Here is a 23,944-nt window from a genome sequence, read left to right as displayed (position 1 = left end):
GTGAATGTATGTAGATGGGGTGTCAAGAGGGGAGGGCAAAAGCACCAAAACAAAGCAAATCTTGTTTATAACAATCGTATGCATAGAGTGTAGCATATATTTAATGCAGGATTGTCAAAAAATGCAGCCAGAGTAAATGACTATTGTACAGAGCTTACACCTTGTAAGCAGGTCTTGCATGGGGCCAGGACAAACTCAGCAGGAAATGCAAACCCTAGTTACAGCTCAGTTTCCTGCATTGAAATAGTGATTATAATTAAAAATAAATCACCATTGCTTTTAGTTTGATGAAATTACCACTTATATTAAGAGCAGCTTGAGCTGACTCTAAATCATCTTCTGCAGAATGTCACTTTGGGATTTAAAATACATGATCAGTTAAAGAATATGTTGTGCTGCACTTGGGAAAGAAAAGAGTAAAACATGAATCACACATGGGTGAATGCAAGACATTTTTATACTCTTGGGTTCCTGGAGTCTATAAGAAATGAAATTAGCCCTTCTGGAAAAGGGTTGATTAATCCAGAGATGCTCCCAACTACTCAATTCATCTGCCTTAATCAGATGTGGGAGTCAGTTTTGACTTACTGGCCAAAAGGATGGTAAGAAAAAGTACACAGTGCAAAAACCAAGTTGGGATTCCTTACTAAAAGGCAATTTGATTCCCTGTTTGTTATTGATGAAGACATTTAAATACTCATTCAAGAGTTGACCTTTAAACAGAGACTTTAGAGGATGTATAAAAAGCAGAAGAAAACAAGAAGCACCACAACCCTACAAAGTAATCTACTAAGCTGAAGCACCTTAGTGACAGAGAAGCAAAGCAGTTTGTGTGAGGCACAAGAACTGAGAGTCACAATCTTTCCCCCCACCCAAAACACAGCTCAAGTTGCATCTAGCTGATTGTACTGAGCCCGAGTCTGCTACAAAGATCTCAGTCTTTTCAAATGTGAAAAACAATCTTCTTACTTTAGGGATTTTATTGCAAGTTTTACAGTATGGAGTATTTTTTCTGAAGATCTCATCTCCTAAAGACATGAATTTAGATGACAGCCATAGCTTTCATTCTTTTTTGTTTCTTTTACTTTGTTAGAGCTAGGCTCCTATCCAGAGTTATTAGTAGTTCAAAACTAAGACCTTTTTTTTAAAAAAAAGCATTTTCTAAATTTGCATTCTGCATTGCAGTTATGGTAGCTTAGGGGAAATGAGAGCATGAACTCATGAATTTTGAAAGCTTGGGGTTTACGATGCTGCAGAAAGACTATTTGTTGAGTACAAGGCCTGATCTGGAAATGCATTTAAGACATGCATGACTTTGAGCATATAAATAGTTGCACAGAAGTCAATGGGACATAAATTTATGAATTTGCCTAAGTGCTTTGCTGGATCTTTGCCTACGGAACCACTTACCATGAGTTTCAATAACAGAATCATAGCCTTGTTAATGAGCAAACCTCTGGAGCAAGAGCATCAGTGAAATGTGAAATCCAGCTCCATGCCGTATCTATGCTACTCAGCTTGATTTCATCTTTACGTAAACTCACTCTGCTGTGCTGACATTTATGTCCCTTGCCTTTTCCAAAAAGTGATTTACAAGTTCCATTTTACACTTGTGAGTGCAACAGGACAGTGCAAGATGAAAAGCAGCATGCACAGCAGTCTGGGGGTGGTGCAAATCAGAACTCAGTTCTAGAGGGCAGGCACTGGAGCAGCTTTTTTTCCTAGAAAAAGGCAGTTCCAGAACTTCATCAGTGAATTGCAGCTTTCACCTTCCACTTTTCCTTTTTAAAGTTTTTCTGGCAGCCGAGGAGGCTGACCAGGAAAGAGAAACATGAATGACTAAGACCAGTCAATATTGTCAGGTCTCTGCACAATAGACTTCATTAGTGCTGTCAGGCAAGAGAAGTGCAGATTTCACTGCACAGAAGATCATAAATCACTTTGGGAAATGGAAGCTGGGGTGGGGATGCTGGGAAAGGAAGAGAGGGACAGTTCATACACTACAGTACCAGGTCAGTGAAGATAGAGCCATTCAGATGGACCAGCATAAGGCTTATGCCACCACACAAGGGCGGCCCCAGAACTTCATGAAGCCTGTTTATTTCCTGGTATCTCAGATAAGACCATCTATCCCACTTCGGTGCACAGGCCTTGTGATGGCTGTCTGCACAGGACAAGTTGTGTCTGCTAGGGCAGCTAATTACTTTGACTCTGCCCAGAGCCTCTGGGAATAATCCCAGCACCTGTTTTAAACTGCTCTGCTAACTATTACGGTTTTTAGCTTAGGCAGTGCAGGTAGCAGATAGAGGCCAGGTCAGGTCTCCACTGAGGGAAGCACAATACAAAACCAGAACAAAAATAGGATCTCTGCCTTCAGGATATTACAACGTAAATAAAAATAGGAGCATGGCAATGGGACAGGGTTGTAATACCTTTGATCCTCTATTGCAGACAATTTTTACATTGGAGTTTCTTTTATAACAAAAAGTAGCAGCGCCCCTTGGGAGATCATGGAACAAACAATGAGTGCAAGGCAGAACATTCATTTGCTGAGTATCACTTTGGGCTGTTCAGCAGATTTGGGTATATTCAATAAATCTGTGTCAGAATTCTTGCACTTAGAAAGTAAGCACAAGTTAAAGTACTTTTATCTGTTGTTCTGCACAGACATTTGTTTCAATCGAATAAGAAATGCTACCAAGTCATAGTGAAACTTTCCCAAAATCTATTTGTGTGACCCAGAACTAGCCACTGCTACTTGCCTGAGAGGAGTACACCCTCACATGTCCATGAGGTGTCCTCTGGACTTCAACTAGTAAAAGCATTAAAAGGGAAGAAGAGCTGCCTTTATGCTGCGAGTGTGGCAGTCCCTCCATTCCCAGAGCCCCTGGGGGTGTGCTCAGCTACCGAGCACAGAGGTGTGGGAGCTGAGGGCTCAACCAGCTGCTCAGGGTGCATGTAGTAAGCAGTAGTAGCTGAAGCAGTAGTAGCAATGCTGAGCAGACGTTGTAGGGAGACATGGTATATACTGAATCAATATGTTAACCTAAGAATGTCAAGAAAGCACATGCTTGGAAGGTTTAATTTATGGAGATTAGCATGTCAGATATATTTTGAGGAAACTTTGGGGTTGTTTTCCAGAAGTAAACCCCAAAACTTTTCCAGGATTCCCAGATACTTTGTGGGTTAAAGGACCTTCAGTCCTTCCTATTCTCACAGCATCCTCTGCTGTGGTTCACACACAACTGTGTTAACATGAGTCTGGAATATCTCAGCACATAATTATTTATCCTTCAATACAACAAAGAAAACCATGTCTAAATCTGACTAATATCCCCTCCTCAGCCTGCCAAGTGGGGCCTTGTGTTTTCAGTATTGAAAACCAAGCCTGACTTGCCGCATATTTCGTGTTACCATGGTTTATATCCAAATGCAAGGATTTAATTTTGTCCGTCATCAAACCGTGGTTTCCATATGACACCAATACATTCCTTCCTTCTGCCTGCTGTTCTGACAGACGACAGAATAGAATTAAACATTCCAACTACCACGCTTAAAACGCAAGAGCTTATGTTCCTTTGGCTTTGGAGATCAAGGGGCAGATCTTTAGCAGGTATAAATTGTCTTCACTAGGGCTATGAAAATTTACACCATTTACCCCAGCTGAGGTACAATCTTGGATGTCTTTATTTCACAGTACAATTCCAAGAAGATAGATACAGTAGGACTGACAAATAAGATAGACTGTCTTTTTCTTCTGTGCCTAGCTATTATGAGTGATTATTATTGTGTTTCTTTCTGGAGCAGTTACTGACCAGCCCGACTTATGCCTCTCAAAGCCAGTGAAGAGAAACCCCTCCACATATTTCTCCACTAACTACAGCCTGCCCTACATCCCAGCCAATTTCAGTGTAATGATATCAACATTTAAAAAAAGCCAATCCACAGTCTCTACCATACTAAGACTGGGAGTAGAAAAATGACCGGTTCCTTCTCAAAACACCGGCTGGGGTTTCAAAGGAGTCTGAGGGAATTACGCACACATCTTACTTCGAAATTTAAGCTCTGGATCTTGAAAGAATAGGCTTATTCCACAACTTCACACTCTGAAGGGACAGCTCATTGCCTGGGATTGCTGTGATGTCATCCCTTTAGGGAACTTTTTCAGATTAAGTCAGTACACAGTCCTAGGCCTTCTTGTGACCTCCGTCTCAATCAGAACACCAGTGGTGTGATCCTGGGCTGGTGGGTGTTCAAATACTCATGAGTAACAGCAGTTCCCTGTCTGTCCATCCATAGTGCTCAGTCAATATATTGGAAATACGGTGTTACTTCTAAGTGTTGTAATGAGGCTGAGCTGAAAAATCCCTGTGGATAGGAAGAGGAGATACTCTATCCTCAGGAAGGAAAAAGAGTCCAAGAGGATGATAGTAACAATCCAGCTGGGCCTGCAAGTCAACACCATTCCTGGATTTAGTCAAGAGCTCTGGCAGCTTTTGAAGTGCTTGGGATTTTGCCCTGGATTTATAGTCTCAAGCGTGGTTGTTGTCAAGATTTGCTAGGTGTGGTAGGGTGACTGCTGCTGATGCCAATAGTCTAGGAGAGGGGAATTGAAACCTGCTGAGACTTGGGAATGAAACAAATTTGTATTAATTAGAAGCAAATGCTGCATGTTGGCTAATAGGTTCCAAAGCAGATGTTTGTCAAAATAGCCAAGAGATGGGTCATCTGCAAGCAGAAGTTATAAATAATAGGAACTATGTTTCTTGCTATTTCATGTTTTCTCAGGTCAAAACCATGTGTTGTTCAGTGTTGGAAGTATCATAGAGTGAAATGTCTTGTGTTATGCTATAGGGAACTATGTGCCATCATTTCTGTGTATCTGACCCATAAACCCAAACTACCGTGCAGTTAGAAACCTGTGCATGGCATTACATGGGCAGCCACAGCCTGCTGAACAGACATTTACAGTAAGGGAATGTTTCTGCAGGCAGAGGCTGGTAGCCTCGCTCCACCTGTGACCAAATTGCTCTCTTCAATTGTGTACCCATGCAGATGCATGGGTGTGAATGGCACTAGCACCTCTGCGAATCTCCGTCCTTCATTGGAGCCAGCACAACGGAGTACAGGCACTTCCATCCGTTCAGTCCCAGGATACATGAGAATGGGATGAAGAAAGAGGTGTGCATCCATCTGTGATCCAAACTTTCTGAATAAATTCAGTTTTTCCAGGTAAGAATCCTGCTTTTAGTTTGACACCTAAATTTGGGATGCCTTATTCATATAATGTCCTTTAATAATTTAACTATGGTCTTCAGATCAGGTAAGTCTTCAGTGTTCACTCTGAACATGCAACAGTAGGTGCTGAGAGGCTCTTCCCATCATCAGGACTGCAGAAACGTAAATATATGTAGAGCCAAATTCACTGCTGGCATAAATACACATGATCAACAATTTTCAGAAAGATGTGCCTGTTTGCTCTTCAAGTGAATGTGGCCTGCTTATTTCCTCTTATACCACTATGTATTATGCCCCCCCCCCCCCCCCCAAACGTACTTTGACCGTGTTCTAGTATTTATATACAGTGTGGTATATGCTGTATAAATACTTATGGGTTCAATTGCCAGCACATAAATCAGCACAGTTAAACAAAGATACGGATTTACACTCCCTGCAATTCTGACTTTATAAATGGGTCAGTATGAGATAGCTCCCCAGACTGGCACTTCACATGCAATTACCAGCCTTTTCTACAGGCAGGAGATGGTACAAATGGAAGTGTGGGCATCTAAATCTTCATACCAGGGTTTCTGCATTCAACGGTCAACTAGCATATGTGTGGATAAATATAAAGAAAAAGACGTAAGATTAGACTAATAGTCAAACTACACTTTTCAGATGAAGTGAAATGCGTTTTTTTCCCCAAAACTTGAGGCAAGTGAAGATACTTTAGATTGAAAGAATAGTGTCCTTTGTACTGAAATTTGCTTACAAATAGTGTAGTAAGTAAACATTTTTTAAAAGGAAGAAATTAAAAATATGACTGTATTGTTCATCATGGGATGTATCCACATGACTGTCTTCGTGGGTGTGTGTAGATATTTGGATATGTTTTGTATCTTGTAGATGTGTATGCTAGAACAAAAAGCCTATATTTAAAATTGTGTAAATACACATGTGCGTGTAAAGACACAATATACACACATTTAGTCACATATATATGTGCATATATAATAATGTTTGTATACACAAACACACACAAATTATGTACAGAAAATAAGCATATGCCTGCCTCACCCTAAAATGTTGCATCCCTCTGAGGAGCATCAAACCTATTTGTGTCAATAAACAGACCTCTCCAGCCCAGGAAGATATTAACTTAGATACACAGTGAAAAATAGAAATCTCTATACCTGTAAGGGCAATTACTTATTTATGCATCATTTCTGCACCTCTTCCAGTTACTCCCTCCCACTGTAATCTCTGTCCCTCCCAGGCAACACTCCCTAGCCAGAATCCTATGATCTTTGCCCTCTTTTCCTTCAAATTAAATTTCAACTTTTTTCAAATCTCTGGTGAGCGACAAGCCAGTGCCAGAACTGTCTTTTAATACACAAAAGCATAAATAATGCCATCCATCAGAGCTGTCACTCAGAAAGATAGATTGCTACTTGTCCAGACACTGGAATGACACAAAAGTGAAAGTTAGAAACTGTCTCTTTTCTTTGCTTGCTTTCTTTTTCTTCTTCTTCTCTCTCTTTTTTTTTTTTTTATTTGCCGGACTGCTTGATTCTGATTAATGGTGCTGTCAGGGAGGGATTCCGCTTGCCCGGATAATGAGTCAGGAATGTATTCCCTGTCACAAACACAGCAGATGTCAGGGGCAGAAGGGCCCGGGAATGCCAGAAACAATATACAGTTTCTTCCTAGTCCCCTGACAGGCCAATATGCTGCACAAGGTCTAATTTATGTAGACAAAATGCAGGCAAGGGGCTGTAGCAGCAGAGAAACTGTGCTGGGAAGTCTGAACTACAATGCAGCAGGGGAGAGAGCTGAAGGGAGGTAATGAACGCTAGCAGTGGGACTCAATAGCACTGCATCAAATGGCCTTAACAAGAATGGCCCAGGACCACTTTGACTCCATTAAAGTGCACTTTACATCATTATAGAGAGAAATCAAACAGGGCAGAGGGCTTCTGTTTCTTTTAATGGCTCGATTAGGTTATTCACTCATCGGGGTTTGCAGCTGTCATAGTAATGCAGCAACTGCCAGGAGAGGTACAATAGCACTCGTGGCAATGTGGGGCCCACGTTCCCTCTCAAAGTGGAGTGCGTTGACTGGTTCTGCAAATTCCCCACGTGTACACAACGACTAACGCAAAGGCAGATTTAGAGGGGATTTGCCAGTCCCAGTGAAAGAATTTCAAAGTGATTTGTCTCAAGATGCCTTCACTTTTGGGGTTGGCCACCTGGAAGCACTGGAAAGGGGCCAGGTCTTTGCTGAAAGCTGAGCACCTGCCTTTGGCTATCTGGGGCCTTGGCTTGACATGCCAACAAGAGGAACCCACATTCACTTCAGAGAATGCTGACCTTCCCTGTGCTGGAAAGAAACCCATAGATTTTCAGCTACAAAATGCTGATACCATAAAACTAACTCACATATTGGGAAAATAAATTAGCATTGAAGTGCATGCAACTGCACTGGTCTGTTGCACTTTCTGTTCAGCACTCTGGGGCAATTTGGTTTACCAGTGCTTGTTCAGCACTTGGAGTAATGAGGTCCTGGTCCAGGAGAGCTAACACTCAGGGCCGTGTGATGGTGTGTTGCAGTCCCACAAAGCTTCCCTGAAGGTGTTGCCAGGGCACCTGTACCTATCACAGAATGAGTAGTGAAAATATTAATTACAGCAGAAGCATAGCTTAAGGAAAGAAAAGGGTTTGATTCAAAGTCCTCTGATGTCTGCCAAAGTTTCCATATTGACATCAGAGTCATGCAGCAAACTCCTAAGCACTTGGGAAACACCCCTTCCTTGAAGATGTCACGTTATCTGTCTAGCATCTGCTTAATGAAATCATATTATACTGCAAAATTTTGAGTGAGAAAAAGACTTTGAAACTGGTTGTGCCAGAGGCAGCTTTTTAAGGCCATGGCTAGCAGCAAGTTTCGGAACCACATGTGGATTGCCAGCCCTTTGGGATAACAGCCTTTTCTTCTTCCACGTTGAGCTGTTAGCACAGTGGAGCTCTGGTCTGTGGAAGAGCTTCTTCCCACTCTAATAATAGTATACTAATAGCTATTACCAGAACAGAGCTAGTCACTTAAAAGGGATCAATTCCTGTAGTAGGGTAAGCGTACTCTTCACCCTAAATCTGGTTCTAGAACTTTTTACTGTGATCAGTCTTTTCAGTCTTAAAAGCCACACCTCAAGGTACATATGAGGTCTCATCATTGAACATTTAGTCTTAGTCCGAATACAGCCATTTCAATCTCTGTCTTTAACCAGGGTAAAAATACTGAATAAAAATAAAACCATGTAAGGCATTTTGGTGCATTCAAAACACTTTCTGCTGGTTTCAGCACACTTTTAAGTCGAGCCACTTGTGTTGCGGTATGGCAGCCGTCCATGAACTCTTCCACAAGAGCCTTCTCCAGCTTTTATCTCCCTGCCTCTTTAACTTAATCTGAACCCTGACCCATGAAAGGTCCCAGTAACTCCTTCCTGAGGAGCAGAAGCTCAGCTCTGACATGATTTTGGCACTGAATGCTGAAGGACCTTGAGGTCATAGGATCTGTGGGGGTGGGGGGAGAGCGTACATATCCAAGGAGGTAAAAATCAGGAATGACAGACAGATGAAAATAAAGATAAGGTTCTGCTATCCAGAGTCACCAGAGTAGGCAGGAGCTGCTTTGAAGGGGAAAGTGCAGTCAGGATGCTGGCGTTGGCAGATTTCATGCCCAAATTAAATAGGATTAAGTGGTTGGTCCTGAGTTTTCCCCTGACCCTACCATAAAACCCTGTGCAGTATCACAAAGCCATGTGTATGCAGCACATATTTCCTATGTATTACATCTAGGCAGCTTGTTTAAAAGTGACACTGTTCTAGTGAAGTCTGTTTACACTGGTCAGGGAACGGTGCTAGCAGGATCAGGTTTGCCAGACCCATGCTCTGAAGGCATGATGACGTTTTTAGTTACATCGGTGTAAATCCAGCCACTGGGCCATATTTGATTTCATTTACAGCAGCAGTCCAAAGCAGCTCTACTTCAAACACCAGCCTGTTTGTTCAGCAGCACAGATTAGCGTAACTGTATCAGCCTCAGTGAATTAGGCGGCTGTAGAGCTGTCCCAGTGCAGCAACTTCAGCTTTACCAGGGTATGAAGTACATACTCAGTTGCACTCTGTTGAAATCAAGCTAGTGACTTCATATTTGCCCAAGTGAAGTCTAAGTGAAACCTCATTTTGGTTTTGTGAGGCTCAGAAGTAGGTAAGAAGTTATCTCTCAGTGCGCTCCTGAAACTACATTTCCTGAAAATGCTTGAAGGCCTTGTCCTCTTGAATCCTGCAGTAAAGTCCATTTGCTCTACCCAAAAATGATGTCCTTCTGATCTCTGAACTATAAGAGCAATGTGACTAACAAGAAAGGTTGCTTCCCAAGTCACCTAGCTTAATATGGCCTTGTCCACAACACTGGTTGAAAAGACATTTCTTCTAAATTGATAAAGTTGTGGTTTTTTTGCCCCTAAAGCTCAACATGTTTTTTATTTAAAATAGCTTTATTCCTGCTCAGAATGTCCCTAATCAGAACCAGCACCTAACAGCCTGAAAATAAAGGAAATAAAATTAAAGACTGCAATTGCTTTGGTTTTACAAGCCTGAGGCCTGGTGAGGCTTGCTTCGGGAGAGGGGAGGGGAGGTAAGGGGCACAGTTTTGTTAGTTTTGCTTGCATTACACTGATCAAAGCAGCGTATTGTTAAGTAAGCATAAGTGTGGATTTAGAAAGTTAGCACATTAAAATAGCTGTGATTGACATCAGATTGCAAGAGTCAGTGCTTGAAGGGAGTGCAGAGCACAGAGATGGGGCAAGGCAGGTCCTCAGAGGCTGCCAGGAAGAGCTGAGCGGGACAGGGTGCAGAGGATGAATGAAGGGGCTTCTTTGATGCTGCAGGTTAGGTATGGAGCAGGACAGGAATGCAGGAAAACACTAAGCAGCCAAGCAAAATTAAATTTACCTGATGGGGCTGGTACAAAAGTGTATTCCCAGCAATAGGAATGACCTATTGACCTTCACTTTCATTTCTCTTCTGTACTCTTTGGTGATTCCCCCCTTAACTGAAACAATGTGAAACTTCACTGTCCCTCCTGCTCTCTTTGTAATTCAGAGAGAGCTGGGTCTTACATCCTGCTGGGGAAAAACAGGCTGGGCTGAGCTGCTGGCACCTTCTGCACACTATGATCCCTGGGTGTAATGGAAATCCTATGGAAGCAGTTATGACATAGACATTAATAACAATACCAGAAGCACTCCTCAGGCTGAGCTGTGTTATGTATTACCAGTGGTGCTGAGAAGAATGAGCACTGTTTAACAGCACAGCCTTGACTGTGTATTGTTGCATATCCTATGTTGTGGGGAAGGGAGCATGCATGTGGTGGAAGAGGTAGAGATAAGGCTGTTAGAGCATTTATCCTTTTATGCTTTCCATTGTAATGAAACTGCTCTCATGTGGACCAGAGTCTGCAGTGATGTCTGTGAAAGGGAGTCAGTGACACAGGCAAAGCTGCGCCTGTTTGCACCAGCATCAGTGCAAAGTAACTCCATTAGATTGAGTCCAACAAAAGGCAAGTCATAACTCAGCTGATGCTGGAGCCAGGAGGGGCTGCAAGGTTTCAGGAAGTCATGCTGTAGCATGTGTCATCAGCTGAAGTCTCACAGTCCACAGAAGGCTGAAGTGCCACACCAAGGCTACCCTCTGTACCTGGACGGAGAGCCAGAGCACACTGTTGGGAATGGACAACCACCAGGGCAGTGGTGGGAGTGGGGAAGGTGGACTTCCCAGGCCACCCTGCAGCCTGTCTTGCCCCCCTCTGCGTGTCAGCATTAGTAGGCAGCAGCCGAGCATTAAGTTATTTAAGCTGTCACCTGCTGAACTTTGCAGAAGTTGCAGCCCAAAAGATTTATGCTTATCAGAGCCAGCACAGCATTTTGTGTAACCTGAGTCCTTGTAGGACCAGGTCAAAACCTGGTCAGTGTTCAGGCATCTCCCTGATTTCCCATCCCCACAGCCCCTTGAGAGGAGATTAGATTTCAAACGCACTCTGTGTGTCGTCCTTGAAAGACATAATACAAATAAGTGACACCCCAGGACCAGGCGTCTGTATCAGGGGGCAAAGGGAAGGGAGAAAAGCACATCTGATCAAAGATGCCCCCAGCCGCTTCGCTGAGGCATGTCCCTCAGGAGGGAGGCTGAAAAGACCAATTTTCACAGATCTCAGCACCAGGAAATAGGCATTTCATCATGAGTTGAGTCATGGAAAGGAGGATTCGGCCAGGCTGCTGCTGCTAAGGCAGAGACAAATGTAATTTATTACCCTGAGGCCTGCTGAGGCTTGGGGAACTCAGGAGGAACATGCAGCATTAAGGAGGCCTGGCCCCCTAGGAGGCTTTTTGGAGAGTGACTAATTGAGATGGGATATTCTCATCTGTCTGAGCACATTCAGTCCTTTCACACATTTGTATTGTAAAATAAACAGCATGTAGGTACTGGGAGAAGGGGCGGCCTCGCTGTTAAAGTGCTGACCTGAAATTCAGGACACCTGGGTTCACTCACAACTCTTGTAGGTGGCTTTTACAATTCAGCAAGTTATTTAATCTTTTCCTCTATCAATTCCCCATCTGCAAGAGCTGATGATAGTAGCACAGTGCACCCAGGTGCTAGAAAATACATGTGTTCCTGTATGCATCATCCCAGTGAGTAGGAGGGAGGTGGCAGTGACTCTCCTGTCTGGGCAGGGAGCTGAAGGTTATGCCCATGGGCACTCTTATGTCATCTGGGGACAGAAGTGGAGTACGAGCACATTCTTACATGTCATTGTTCAGCCTGGTATGTATTTTGGATGAACAGGGCAATAAGATTATGCTTAGGGAAGACTGTGACCTTGCAGGAGTGATTTCACATGTATGTACCGTAGTTAAGCCAGTACTGTAGCTGAGTCTCTTGTGCCCGCGCTGCAGGGGAGGAGGGCTGGGGAGTCATTAATATTTCTGAAATGTATTAAGAATTTTCAGGTGAATGGGGGCCTTTTATAGCTGTGCAAGGTACTGGGCGTTTTTCATGTGTGTGGTAATTAACTGATAGTATTAAATGCTGAAGCCCACCACTTCCCATATGTGCAAGTGTGTGTGTGTGTGTAGCAAGGCCAGGCAAATGACTAATGCAAACCCGAAAAGAGACAGCAGAGCATATTGTAAAGATCAACCCTATTTCAGCTTATGTTCAAATCGGAAATGCCAGAGATTGTTTCATAGTCTTCCACAATGTTCATTATAAAAGTCCCCAGATGGCAGATGGCTATTAGCTCACTGTGACCTATATAAATGTCAAACGTAAAGCTATTGCCCCAGTGAAAATCTCAAAATAAATAACAACAGGAGGGATGCTGTTCTGCTGCCACCAGGATTTATGGATTATGAATTCATGCTAATTCATCCCAAAGCCAGCAAAAAGAATGAATCTTGTCCTTTTGGAGGAATTCACTTAACACCTGCTTGCAGATGAATTCGAGTCCCCCATGCCTGATTCTTCACTGATCACTTCTCAGCTGTGTCCCCCTCCAGTCATATCCAGCTTCCCCTGGAGGGACAGCTGGTTCCTGGGAAGAACAGGGTATGTGTGGGCTGGTATTGATTAACATGAGACAATGCCAGTGTCGCTCACTACTGACAGTGGAGACTTTCCTTTGTTTGCCGAAATTGTGTAATAGCAACTTGAACAGTGATTTCACTTTGTTTTCTTTGCCCTTATTGATCACTGTGGCACCTGTCAATCAGAAAAAGTGTGATTCTCCCTAGGTTTTTAGGTAGTGGTTGTATGTTTGCAAAAGCCAACTTGTGTTCGTAAGCACAGTCCGCTTGCTTACATTGGTTTGTTTGGAGGAGAAGGGGTAGAGGAAGGGGGGCTTTGTTTGCTCAGTTGTTCTGTTATTATGTTCTCATAAATAATCAAAAGATGAATAACATACAGCACGAGTAATTGCAGTTTCTGTAGCAAAACTTCTCCTGTCCTACTTACTACAATCAGAAAAGAGCATGATGGAACAGATGCACTTTGCAGAAAGCCCAGAAAATTAGCTGTTATACCTCACTTTGGTCTCACAGCACCATCCATCTGTGGTAGCTGTGTCACTGGAGCTGCTCTGAAACAGAGAGGAACAGACCCAGGTCCTGCCGCAGCAGCAGCCCGGTCAGTTGAATCCCACGTGCCCATCTTGAGGCCTGAGAGCAAAGAATACAGGGCACTATCCTGGGCATCTCAGGTGCCTTGAGCAGCTCCCAGTGAGCTGAAGTGGTATGTAAACAACTCAGTTGTATAGCAACAATTCATGCAACCCATAAGCTCCTAAATATGCTTAGGGCCTGTCTGTATGGGGAGCCATGAGAAGTAAGTAATTGTATGAGGTTACAAACAGAAGTTCAAGCCTATTAAACCCCCATGTGGTTGCTCTGCTTCAGAATAACGTGTCTGTAGTTTGCTGCAGTTTCATCTAACCACAGAGCTTTGATGTATGCACATTAACTTCATACTTTGGCTTCATTTGTCTCAACTTTCCTCAATGTACCCTGTAGACAAGACCTTTGAAAGGAAAAGAATTGCATTCATGAGTTTCCAGGAATTTGTCCTAAATGGCCATTTTAGGATGATGGGCTAGACAACTTGGCAATCACCATTTAGTATGTTCATTTATATTTATGTTTCTACAGTGTTCAGATGCCTCAGATGGCATCAAGGACACATAGTGTTCAGCAATGAGCAAACACAGAAGCAGGTCATTTAAAAAAAAAAATATTGTGGAATTTGAAAGAGTGGCTTTTTTTCCCTCTCAAAAGCAGTTTTCGCAAAACAAGTTGTTGCTGCTGTCAAAATTCTTTAAGTTTCACCAGCACAAATTATGTTTTGTTTTTTAATATATTGCTCGGTGAAAAACATAAATGAGCAGATTTTAGAAATATTTCATCTCCATAAAAGGCATTTTTGGTAAACAAACACAAATGGATATTTTATTAATGTTTTTGATAAAGATATGAACGTGTAGTGATATCATGCAGTGAATGAATCAGCTTATTAAAAAATTAAGCGGAAAGTAGGAATGTGGGTCATTTTTACCCATGCAGGAACAACTTCAACTATATTTTTCTCACAAATACGAGATTTCATTTTTGAACTGTCACAGTAATAAACATTCCCAAGAAGCATAAACTTGCTTTCATTTCTTAGCACACTGATTTATATTGGCTGAAAACTTGCAGGCTTCTACATCTGAGAATCTCTCTTTAAAAATAAACACCGTGTCACACCTAGAGGTGCACTGCTCTTCCCTGGTGATATCAAAATTGAGAAATGGGGTATATGTCATATATAGAGAGTATACATGGTATGTGAGGCAACACTGATTAGACTGCTGCAACATCCTCCAAAAGCCAAGTGAGGCCTTGGAGCACTGTATAGTAAATCCAGGGCTCAAATCTATTGTGTAGCTAATGACCAGAGCTCTAAAAATGTGTATTAAGCATGACATTAAAGTGACAGTGCTAAGTACTTCATACTAAGTGCACCTCTGCCTGATATAAATTAGGAGTAATTAAATCTATCAAAAAATAGAACTGTACAGTAGTTGTGACCAAACTGCGCTGTAGTTAACATACATGTGGCCAAAAGGGACAGTTTAATTTATGATGTGGGTTATTCAGAAGTCAGGACTGGAAATAGCTGTATTTACTGTTCTTGTTCTGTAGTACAGCAAGGAACACAGCCATGCTGAGGGAGGGCTTCATTGCCACCATCAGCGGTGGATGGGTTCGCTGGACTTGCAAGAAAAATTACTCTCTGGATATTGCCGTCAGTGACAAATGCTATCATTTTTATGGTAATCCTAGTAACTTAATCCTGGTGACTTTCTGCTGCTTTAACCCTCCTGTTCCAAGTGGCCACTCCTCAGAACAGAAGATCATGTTACCTTTGGGTATAAAATGAGATTACTCTTCCGAAGTCCATGAAACTATATTCATTTACATGAACTGACAGTCCAGCCTAGCATAGGAAAAAGTTCCAAAGAAGGTAATATTTCTTAGATACATTTTTATTTTGTAGTGGGCTGCATCTTTGCTGTGAAAAGTACACAGTAAGGAAACATACAGGTCTGTTTCCCACTTGATCCATTCCCACTGTTCCACAGCGTTAGATCAACGGGCTACTGAAATTGCACTTGAAAATTAATTTCCCACAAAGCTTTTGCCGACAGCTGACAGGTGACAGATTGCCGCATTGGTTGTATATATATTGGTTGTGCCCTAACGTGAAATGGAGGTCTTTGAACAACGTCTTTTTGTTTTTCTTTTCTTTCATTAAGCCTGCAGTTCCACTATGACAAAAATTACAGCCACTGGCTAGCGCCATGCAAAGGCACCAAAGTAATGTTGAGGCCACAACTCCAGAATCAGCATAGTTATGCCCCAGCTAATCCCCTGGGCAAGAAGGGCTGATAAGCTCAGGATCCTCACCATGTATCTGTAGTGATCTTGGGATCAATGCTCTGACTGGCGTTGCACAGTAACATGTAGAGCAGCTTACTGGATCATTGCTGGAAAGTGAAGTTAGTTATGCTGAAAGGGTGGACAAAGAGATTCTGTTTAATCCTCTTCTTATGTCACACTGAACTTTTATGTCAGAAGAAAAATAAGAAAAAGGATAGCAACAATAAGGAACAAATTCCTCATTTTGCGCTTGTGCAGTTTCGACCACAGTGGTTAATTTGCTGCCCTGAGGGTCTGTGCTGGGACTCAAGAGACTCTCCAGGGGATGCAGAACTGGTAGGAATAATGGCAGAATGAGGCCTGTTATGCCAGGCCTGCAGAGAGAGAAAAAGACAGCTTGGCTGAAAGCAGAACTTTTCTCAGAGGCCCAGCTCCAGCTGCCCATGGAAGCCAAGTAAATCTGTGGAAGATGATGGTATTTGAGGAATTACCATAGCAAAAGATGAGGGTGTGTGGTTTAAACACCAGCATCCCTTGTTGCATTGCAGCACAGCAGGGTTAGAGTTAACATGACCTAGAAGCAGAAACAAAGAAGGCTTTCCTTTTTCATTCTTTGGCATGCCTGTTTCTTGCCTCTCTGAGTATTTGCATGACCATAAATTCAGAGCTCTGGAGGATATTTTCAGCCAAAGACTACATGTGCAGGATACCATAATGTAAACTGCATATGTTGTGAGAAGTTGTTAAATGGAACCAGCAGATGATAATGTGCCCAGCGTTGCTGCTAACATCACTTGATTTCCTCCCACCATAGGTAAAACAAGACCTCTTCCCAATCAATTCTAACTTTCTGACAGGCCTATAAATTAAAATAAAGAAGAGAATGTTTTTTGGCTACCAGACCTCCACTAGAGACCCAGGAGCTGGCCCCCATTTCTTAGAGCAGCCCTGATTCAGAGAAAGCTTAGGCATGTTTAAGCACAAATGGGTTTCACTTGCTGTTTCCCATTTCTGCACTCTGCCTTGCAGACAATGAGACGTGTTGAAAAAGTCTGGCACAGCCCAGTACATCTGCCATCTTTCCCAGTCTCTTTCCCACTGCTTTTCCATTGCAAATAGCTGTTCCCCCTTTCTGTGTGAATTTAGAGATAATGGGAGCTGCAATGTTTCCTCCTTGCTTGAGGACGTGCAGCTGTTAAAGCCACGTGGTGAATACAGCAAACCCATTTTGAGGAACTCTCTTAATCAGCTTCAACAAGAATCAGGACTGAAGTGGACAGAAAACTGGCACTTTTCCCTGTCAAAATATTTGGAGGTGATTATGTATCAGGAAAATAATTTGGATGCTTCTCATGCAGTGAAATCCTAGTGGAAACTGTTACACACTCTCAGGTAAAATCTGAAGTTGAAGGAAGAGCAAAGGGTTCATTTTTACCATATTGATGATTGTAAATGTATCATGCTGTTAGTATTACCAGGTCCTGTTTTAGTTCATTTGAAAGTCTAATATTGTGCATCAAATAGGCAAAGATTATTAGGAGATTTTCTTAGGAAGCAACCATGCAATATCGTAACAGTCTTGGCAAATACCTTTTGTTATAGAGGGAGCAAAAGGCTGCTGCACAGAGGGAAAACCATCTTCAGTATTTCTTCCTGCTATCAGCTTCAACACAGAATCTCAACCTGAAAAAAATCAGACTTTCCTTCTGATAGCCCTTAGTGCAAATATTAGCGTTGGTGTCAGTGTCAATGAAATTCACCGCTGCACAATGATTTCAGAGGCAGCCAATTATTTCCTTCCTCAACCCTTAGCCAGGAAGTTTGTTGGTTTATTTTTCAGCACATGAATCAAAGGGAGATCGTATATTTATCTAAATGATGTTAATATGTAGAGGTATAACAGTAAACAGTAATCAAATGCAAATTGAAACAATGCTAAAACATATGTTTCAGGGTTTGCATTTGTTTATAACTTCAAGTGGTCAGGAAGAGATAGCCATGTGGATTGTGTGATTCTCGTGTTTGTGGAGTTCCTTTTGTTTCTTGAACATCCTGCTATGAAGTTTCTTGAAGTCTTTTGCCAAGGCATTTGATGCAGGTCACTGTCAAAGGCCAGGTGATGCACATGATCCACCCTGGAAATTGTTTCCTTTCTCCAGTTTAGAAAGGAGCTAATTTTTAAAATTGTTTATAAGTGCAAATGACAAAAATGCATTTTTGTTTTGAAGCTCAGCTGCTCGGAATCTATTTACCCGTTATTTACTTGCCAAATCTCTTGTCAAATTGAGAATTTTTCCCTGTGATATTCCAGGGTATTGCAGGCACCTCAGGCAGCACAGGCTGAAGGAAAAAGCTCTGCTTGAGGTGTCTGAGATGTCACTAACTGTTGCTGAGAAAAGACAGAACCCTAAGCTCAAGACGAGCAAAGTAAAGCAGACATAGTGTTTGACTTTCCATATAGTTTCAGCATGCATTCAGCTTGCCTTGATGTTAATTTTGTTTCATTTCCTTTGCCATTTCTGGCTTTAAAAGTTAATCTGTAGAGTTATTATTTTGTTACCATTTGTCACAAAAGCTTCTGAGTTACTCTTTAATTGGGTCAAATGTTGTCTGGGGAGCTGAAAGAATTTCCAGTCCCAGTCATGGCAAGACAATTGCATCAAATCCTTGGTGTGAGGAGTGCTCTTGCTGTGATCTGTATCTGAGGAATTGCAAGAGTTCAGAGTCTAGCCAAGGTGATAAATCAGCAATGCATTTTACACCGGGGACGTAAAATGTAGCTTTCACCATACATTTTGTAGGGTGCTGGTGCACAGAATACACAAGCCCCTTCTGCAAATGCTTAAATAGGATTACCTGGCACTTGTTTTTCCCACAATGAGTTAGTAAGTCCTGTAGGGGATTAAGACCCAAGCTTGTTCTTACGCACCTGGGTTTGGTGATGCTGAGACTGTTAAAAGTTCTTTGCCCAGAGGTACGAGGTCTTACTTGGGGACTGCTATTTGGAATTGGGTAGTACTAGCACTGGGAGCAACTGCATAGCTGCAGAGGTGTCTCAGGGAGTCCACTCTTCTCTGTGCTGTTTCTGGGGGTTAATGCACCTCGGAAGGAGTGCAGAAGGCTTTGTGCTCTGGGTCAGGGAAAAATGGAACTGGAGCCTTTGAGGAAAGAAAAAGAGAAATACTCAGGTTAGTGCTCTGCAGAGTAAAAGGTCATTACCAGAGATGATACAATCTATTCTGAATGTAGTGTCCTAAGTGCTTTGTTAGCCCAGAAGCTGAGGCCTCCATTAAATAGATGGGACAGATCCTTAGTTTATGAACTATAGGAAGTGCAAGGAGAGGGTGCTAGATCGGCTTGTGGCCCCACTGCCTGCAGAGTTTGGATGTTCTTGGATGCAGGACTGGGGGCATAAAGAACCCCGTTCTGGAGTTGTGGGTAGGGGGGAAGCCTTGTAATTCATAGAAATGTCTTTATAAGCCTATGGAGCTGCCCAAAGAAAATAAAAAAAAAACCTCCAAACCAACACCTTTAGTATACATGGCGTGCAATGTAGCAGCACCTCTTGCAGGAGGGTGAAAAAACTTTTGAGAACAATTATCCTAATAAGGAGAGGATTAGTTAAGAGGCTTTTTCTATTAAGTCCTGATGATTTAAGGGCAGGTGTTAAACACCCTGATGGGTTGCAAGCATGCTCTGTCCTCTTGAAACCAAATTCTTTACCTGATAAAGACTGGAAGGAAAAAGTCTTGGAAATACAGCACAATTTAGATCCTGTCTTTTCCCAAGGGACGTTGGGTGCCTGTTCCTGAGGCAGCGAGTACCGGGGCTCTTATGGGGTAAGAAATCCTCCTGCTTTCTTCCTTCTTTCTGGACTGGGCCCTTTTCATTCCACACTGCCAGTTCCCTGTGATTGAAATTTGAAAGCATGTAGCTGTTAATCTGGGAGTGATTAAAGAGCCTCATTTCTTGGAAGAGTCAGTACTCATCATCTGCCGTGCTGAATGAGCCTCTAACATCCCCTGATCCCATTATATTGTGATTAATTGTGCCAGTTTAAGTCAATAATTCATTTGTTAAAAATAGGCCTGCAAAGTATCATTTGTCTCAGGGGAGATATCAGAATAAAAAAAAAATCATTTGATACTTCTCATTAAATTAGTGTTGGGAGCTCTATTGAAGGGTTCTGTTCATGAAACATTTATTGCAGGCTTATTTGATAAGAAGTTGTATTTGTCTAAAATTATGTCTGCTAACAGATGTAACGGCCTGCATTTTTCCATTGTTAATGAAAGTATAAAGAGTCTAAATAAGTGCGTGACTGGGGAGAGAAGTCTGTGATGACAGTAAGGGAGATTTCTGAACATGTGTTTTACAAAACAGGCAGAAATAATGTCCTCATCTTTCAGTACAAAGTGGGGTCCTCTTCTCCCCACTCACTCTTCAGTGTGACAGTGCGGTAATGGGAGGTTATGTGCCTGCAATGAAAGATGGATGTGCCCCAAAGTCTCATATGTGTAAATGGTTATAAATGTTGCATTCATATTCATCGAGCCATTAAAAATGTTTCAGCTGTAAACGGTTCTAAAAGGAATATATAGGGAATAGTAGCTAGTCTGCTAATGATAATGGCCATAACTGACAAAGACACATGCTTAATATCTTCATCTCTCTAGTCAGTCATACTTTGTATCACAGTAATATTCCTGGAGATGTGTGGAAGGATGTATAGATTATGAGAGCTCACCAAAGCTGCACAAAACATCCCTTCAGGAGACAGTCTAGGTGGCTAATGGGGTGTGCAGTCTTTGATTGCTAGGTCACTGATTTAAATCCAGGCCAGGTCACTAAGGGCCAAAACCCCTTACTAGCTAATGGATGTTCAGTGGCCTGCGCGACTGAAGCCAAAGGTGGTTTCAATTGCTCTGACCTATCCCTGTCTTCTTTACTAGAACATAAACTGAGTGGTGCAGGGCTCTCCCTTGCTCCCTAGGTGCCGGAGGAGGCACGCAGAAGGAGAAGAAATGGGTTATACTTTGTCCTTTAAAGGCGTGCAGCAAATCCCAGCCTGATGTGACTGCCGAGATCCAGCACTAAAGCTTGCCAGCGCTCTCCCTGGCACAATGCAGCACCGTGCTTGTTTCCTGCACTTCTGTGCCTTGAAGTAAGATCCAACCCCCACAACAGTAGGATAATTTTCATTCAGGTTTGACATCCCTGTAGGAATTTCTTGCAGTGCCCTGAGTGCCGCTGGCCCAGCCATGGCAGCGCCTGCTGCCCAGGCACTCCCCACCATAGCTGCGAGAGCTACTGGCCCTTTTAGAGGTTCTGGAAGAAATAAAACCCTTTGGGGTCACTTACCTGGCTAGTTGCTAGATTGAGTTGGGGTTACAGTCTTTCTCTCCTTTCTCCTTATACTATTTCTTGATATTTGTTAGCTTACCAGAGATTTATATAAAAGACTCGTCACTAAGCTCCAACCCCAAGTTCTCATCAATCATCACCCAGAGCACTGAAGGCCTCTGTTGGGAAAGGTCTCTGGGGCACATCCCCACGGACGGCTGGTTCAGGTGTGTGCCCTGCGCTCGCCCTGCCTCTATTGCAAAGTGCTAGTTCTCACAGAAGCTGTCCCTGTTATTCCTTCTGGAGCTCAACCACAACATGAATAGTGTCATGCAAAGCAGAGCCTTTTTTGTTTTATGGTGAAAAGTGCTAGTGAGCAGCAGACTGTTTCTGCACAGGTTACAGTGCAACATAGTATGTTTTAAATACTTTCACTGGTTCTATGAGGCCAACTGAACTTGGCCCATAATTTGTTTCAAATAATGGAATGAAAGATGGTGAGTATGTGCTAGGGAAGGAGGCACTGGAGAAGACAAGGAAACACTGCGCCTCTTAAGGAAATGTGCATGTTAAACTAAAGCTAGGTTTGGAAACCCAATCCAGTCCGATGCCAGGGTCTGTTCCAAAATTCATACTGAAAAAAAAATCTCTACAGACCGCAAGTCCCTCTTCAAAACTAGGCTCTGTGTTATTTGCTTGTGTCTTTGAGATATTTTATAGCTCTTGCATCACATTACCTGGTGATCTGCCCATCAGCTGTGCCGCACAGTGTACAATCCTTCCATTGTTTGAAAGCCTTCTTGTTTGACAGCAAGTTCTATTAATGTGATGTGCTTGGCCAAAAATGTGTCACTGCTGAGAAAGGGTGAGCAAAAAGCGCCTTTGATGTCTGAGTGACAAGTTTCATATGTCTGTGTGGGGTAGAGAGAATATGAGCTGGAGCAGCAATCAGCAGGGAGGGGGAAACAGGGATGCTGATAGCCTAACAGCTGTAGGTGCAGGCTCTGCTGTGTTGTTCTGTCTGTGGACGCTGCTTAGTGCTCTTTGGCAGAAGGGTATCTATATTGCCCTATTTCTAACATAATTATGGGTTTACAACCTCGGCCTTTTAATGCACTCGCGCTACTTCTGATGGTGTCCATAGAGAAACAGGATGGATCTTGTTTATGCTTAACATAGCTTAGCTCAGTTAAGTCAATGAAGCTAAATCAAGGACAATTTCTATTCGATGAAGTTGCGACTAAGTCTCTCTGTAAAAACAGTGCAGGTTGTATCTATCTCTGACAGATGGCTCAAGGAAGGTAAGGGTGTGCTGTCATTTTCTCACACTTTGGCAACATTTTGTGAAGCTTCTCTTGTCAATAAAATCTCATTTGAATTGACTTGAATTGACAGATATCTATTGACTTGAACAAGAGATGGATCCATTCAGTAAGCTCTCATGCCTCAGGGCATAAGCCAGTCACTAACTCAGGGAAGGTTAGAAGGAAATATCCCTGATGTGTTGATTATTCCATAAAATTGTCCACTAGGAGGATTTATGGACATTTGGTTGCTCACAAATACAGCATACGGGATTGTAGGGACCATTAACCTGTTCTAGTCCAACAGTTCTGAGGTTCTGCAGCTCTGAGTATCTTTGCAAGAAGTGTAGTAGAAAGATTGAGTATTGGTGGTGTTTAAAAGCATGGAAGGAAGAACATTGTTGTTGAATCTTAATCTGGATACCAGAACCTGAGACGTGCTTTCCCTATTTCCCCTATCCTACTTATAGGATCCTTTATCTAGCTTTGCAAGCAGCACTTTCAACAGTGCTTCTCATGGTTTTTTGTTCAGGACATGCAAGCTTTTGCTTCTTTCTAATGGCTAATCTGATCATGCTATTTCTGTATCTTCAGCAGCCGGGACTTTTTGTCCATTAGCTCTAAGGGTAGAACATCATTGCTGCAGTGGTTTATTCAGTTCATTCTCTTTGTTTTAAGCAGGGACACATTCATTAAAAACAATTGCAATACAAATGCAGCACTCTCATCTTCTTGGCCTTAAGAACTTCCTAATTTGGCTAATGAATATCAATCACAATCCTATAGGGTGAATAAGCATTACTGTAGCTGGGGAATGACCACTGCACAGAAAGGTTTGATCAGTTCCCAGAAGTAACACTCAAAGCTCCAGTTCAAGGCCAGAAATCCTTTAGTCTCATGTCTCAACTTCAAGAACAAAGCATAACTAGGTAATGGTAAAAAAACACTTCATGGGTTAACTCTTCATGTTAACACAGTCACAGACTAGATGGTATCAAAAATCCAAAGAACCTATAGCCCCATGCTGTAAGAAAAGTTTCTAGTTTACGGAGGATTGAGGACACTGTCTCCTGTCACATTAGGCATGAAAGAGAAGAATAGGGTACCTGCTGCATGACCAGCGAGTTTCCAAAGTTCCCATGCATTGCATGCTAAAGAAATGACCACAAAGGCTAACGCTGCATTTTCACATCAGTGTGGGGTTGCTTTGAAATGAAAGCCAATTGAAAGGGCCCCTGGTTCTGATCTACCTACCCTGCTGTAAATCCAGAATTACTGTGGCTGTGTCAGCAGAATTACATTGGTATCAAAATAGCATATAGGGAGAATGGGACTTTTGGAGGTTACAGGCTAAAATTTGGGCCTACATTTTGCTGAAGATTTACTTCCATTTTACTCTGAGGGCTTTAGTAAAACTTGGGCCACATGGTGGGTTTTTGCTGGGTCTCTGCACTAATGGAGAGCAGAGAGTTTTACAGCATGCAGAGCTGCAGAGCCAGATTTCCTTGAAGTTCTCAAAGCATTTAGATGCTGTGCCTTGTTAAAGGC

The 23,944-nt window shown here is 42.5% G+C and overlaps 1 long non-coding RNA gene across 1 annotated transcript in view; it reads left to right on the top strand.

Annotated features, from left to right (window-relative positions):
- Positions 1-5,059: 5,059 nt before the first annotated feature.
- LOC138688864 (uncharacterized) overlaps positions 5,060-23,944 on the top strand; it is a 131,535-nt gene continuing 112,650 nt past the window's right edge. The window contains exon 1 of the long non-coding RNA XR_011327668.1: positions 5,060-5,232. This is a non-coding gene — a long non-coding RNA (uncharacterized lncRNA). The remainder of the gene's footprint in view (positions 5,233-23,944) is intronic.

This window comes from Haliaeetus albicilla, chromosome 13, assembly GCF_947461875.1.
Source record: "Haliaeetus albicilla chromosome 13, bHalAlb1.1, whole genome shotgun sequence".
Classification (NCBI taxonomy): Eukaryota; Metazoa; Chordata; class Aves; order Accipitriformes; family Accipitridae; genus Haliaeetus; species Haliaeetus albicilla.
The sequence above is the reverse complement of the archived record's forward strand: the minus strand, read 5'-3'. Positions and strand labels throughout refer to the sequence as shown.